Here is a 3909-nt window from a genome sequence, read left to right on the forward strand (position 1 = left end):
GAGTTGAAGCTGTGATTTCTGAAGAGAGAAAAGTCATATCTGAGGATAAAGAATTTGAAGATGAAGATGCATTCTCGGATGACTATATGTACTATGGACTATCTGAAAAGCTCAATCGATCTTATCAAGAAATTCAAGAAGATATTGAGAGATCAAGAGCCAGAATACAGAGGGAAATACAAAGAAGGGAAAAGAGATAAGCAAGGAAATCTTATCTTCGAGTTGATAGGAAAGGAAGTGGATGGTATGAAACCAAGAGGAAAATGGACAAACTAGAAAGCTGCCCCAAAATAGACCCTGGTAATAGAATCTTCTGAACACTGTAGAAAAGTACAGAAAGGACTATCCAAATATTCATGAGTTTTACTTTCAATTCGACAGGGTAATCACTGGCACCACTGTGAATATTCTAGAAAATGGATGGAAGATTACTGTCAACCACAGAGATGGACTTCAAATGAAGATCTCTACCAGTGTGCTGCAAAAACTGAATATAGTGGAGCTGTTTGTCTTAGCTTTAAAAATCCCATGGTTGAGATCGAATGAGAATGAATAATTCAGAGACAAACTTTGGAAAATGATGATGGATTTGTCTCCCCAAGCATTTCTTACTCTGTTTATGGTCAAAGTAGTTGTTGATGGCAGACTACAAAACATCTCCATGTCTGATCAACAGTAAAGATCCATTCGATATCTACAACTCACTTTCTTGGAAATTCAACTCAGAAGCAAAAGAGAAAAACTGGATGCACCAGGAGTTAAAAGATCAGAAGCAGACTTTAAGGTTGCTGAAGTTCTATATGCTTATAGGCTAAATGACAAAATGATCAAGGATACAGAAAAGGACATAAAGAAAGTTCAAAGAATCTATCATGAGATGGTGTACATCAATGGAGAGCCAGAAGTTAATCTTATAAAAGATAGTTAACCTATCATCAGCGCCAATAGTGAGGGGGAACTAGTATTTAAGATTAATAAAGCACTGATTAAAATCAAGGACTTCAGAACAAGCAGATCAAAAACAATACATCAAGCCTTAATGGACGTCAAGCTCTCCACATGTAAGAAGGACAAGATTGCTTTGATTCCAATCATAAAGATACTTGATGAAGTAGTGGAAGAAGAATAAATCAACGACACTAAGAGAGTACGAGGACATCCTAAAAGGATAACAGTCTTTGTAATGTCAAAGAGATCTAAAATGTTGTTTGATCTTGTTCATAAGTGCTCCAAAGTCAAATATCTTCAAATGATGCTCAATGAACTGAATAATCCACCTCCAAGTAATGCACTGGAAATAGAAGCTCGTGATTTGGTTCAAGCTAGACTAGATGTTCTTCAGAATAGAAGTAAATGATCATCTCTCCTAGAATCTACAAAGTCAACTGATCCTAAAAAAGAAAGCTCCTAAGCGAAAGTCTGTTGAGACTAAATCTACTCAAGAAGGAGAAGGCAGTCAAGGCAAGAAGCCCAAGAAGACAAAGACAAAGAAGACATAGATAATCTGTTCATGCTAGAGGAACACTTCTTTGTAATTTATAACTTAAGAAATCTGGAAATGAATATGTAATCCAAAATGTATTTAATATCTTTATCTATTTAGAGGTTGTTCTTTTTCTTATTGTCAGTTGCGTTATCCTTAGGAATTTGTTTGTCGAACTCTAACAATCAAATAGGGGGAGATTGTAAAGCATAATGTAATGTAACATGTAATTGAGGAATTATAACTCAACATGAAAACAGAAACAGATAAATAATATTAAAATGTGAAGCACATGAACCCTAGAGATGAAGACATGATACATACAAAGAATCAAAAGATGCAAATGACCCTCTAAATCCACACTCAGTTCATGGGAAGAAGTTCATTAACATGTTCAAACCTCCATGAAGAATAAGACATCAAAGGACTTTCAGAAATATTTACATGGTTTGATTGGAAGTATTGAAGATCAGGGGTTCAGTGTCTGAAGCTAGAAATAACTTTCAAATATGTATCAGCTCTTCAGTTCAAAAGGAATTGAATTATATCAACTCATGTTAGTTGTTTGTGAACCAGACTAGTGCACCAAACATCAACAATACGGAAGAGATTTAATTCAAAAACACAAAGAAAATTAGAGTTGATATAGCTATTGGAGACAAGGAAAATTCACTAAGGCAAATACTAGTCGCAGGTTAATTTGCAAGTCGCAAGTTGGTTTACTAAGTCTCAGGTTGAGTGATCAGTCGCAGCTTGGTAAAACAAGTCACAGGTTAGAAATGGAAGTCGCAGGTTGAGACAATGTCGCAGGATAATCACTTGGTCGCACCTTAGATTTACTAGTCGCAGGTTGAGTTTTTACTTGTCTCCAGTTAGCACTTTGATTAATTTCAGGAATGATTTGCAGCATAAACAAAAATGATATGTGGTGTAAAATATGCCACCTGTCCAAAGTTTGTGAAGTCTACAAAAGAAAGCAATTGAAGTAATAAATCAGTTGATTATCTTCTTCAGCTTTCAACAGAGTGTTTACGGGAGCTCCATTAAAATATCTCATTTATTAAGTTTGTAAACATAGTGTTATGCTGCTGAATTTATTATAGCTAATCAATTCATTGATTAGATTGTAACAACCTCAAGGATTATATTAATAAAACAATATATTCCTCGAATTGTTTTGTGTTTATTTTGATTCCGCTCTTATAACGAAGAACTTGTATACGAATCAAAAAGATTGTAGGTATCGTATTCAACCCCCCTTCTACGATACTTTGGGACTAACACTGATGTTGAAGATAATCAAGAAAAAATTGTTGATGAAGCTGGTCAGGATGCTAACTGTGATGCTTGGTTGGACAAGGAATTCAAAATTGAGATGGATGCTGTGCTAGCTAAATTCAGGGAGGAATACATCATAATTCTGGGAAGCAATGCCAGATTCCTAACTCCACAAGAGGTGTATGATGCCATCAATGAGGTCTACAAAGCTCAAATCAAGGCTTTCCACAAATTTGGAAAAGCACTACAAATTACATTGAATGGACATCAAGACAAAGTCATGAAGATGGTCAGAGAAAAGATGGACCAAATCATCCCCTCTCAAACTGAGATCAAAAACCAATTCAAAATCTTCTCAGAACAAATGTCAAGGTATGATCTCAATGGTATTGATAAAAGTGTAAATCAGCTCAAAGAATCTTTTGTAGCCTTGCACAAGGTAGTTCAAGATCACATCACTAAATCCAATGACACAAGGTGGAAGTTGGATCAAATGCACACTGCAAGATATACTCCACCTCTAGTCATGGATGAAATTCAGAAAGTTGTGCAAGCTACATTTGGACCATCTACTGCTCTTTCTACTACAAGCTCCTCTCCACAAGATCTTCAAGAACTCAAGACACATGTAGCTTCTTTGGAAACCTCCAATATATATCCCAATGCTCAAGTTTAGGCTTTGACTTCTCTAGTCAAGAGTCAACAGACAGACATCAAGATCCTGATGGACTCTCACAAGCATCTCCAAATGCAAAACTCAGTTGTTTTGGGAGCCATCATGGGGAAGCTCAAAATTCCTCTACCATCACTTCCTGAACAGATAAGGCATGAAATTCCTACTCCCCTTCTCATGCCTGCCAACAAGACTAAGGGGGAGATGGAGGCTAGGCTAGCAGAATCAAGACCATCTACTCAACATGTCCAAAGTGCTGAAAAGAGCTTAAGTCAAGAAGTAGATATTGGTATGGAGAGGTTCATTAGGGTTGCTGAAGGACCAAGTCTGAGCAGGGAATTTGATGAATTGCTCAAGGCTCTAAGGGCTTCTCTCAACAATAATCACTTCACCTACAAAAAGGCCTTGGACAGGATAATAAATTCATTGAGGGTGATTTTGGTAAATAAAGACAATTTTCAGGAGAAGAGGATAG

This window comes from Apium graveolens, chromosome 11 (genome assembly GCF_009905375.1).
Source record: "Apium graveolens cultivar Ventura chromosome 11, ASM990537v1, whole genome shotgun sequence".
NCBI classification, from domain to species: domain Eukaryota; kingdom Viridiplantae; phylum Streptophyta; class Magnoliopsida; order Apiales; family Apiaceae; genus Apium; species Apium graveolens.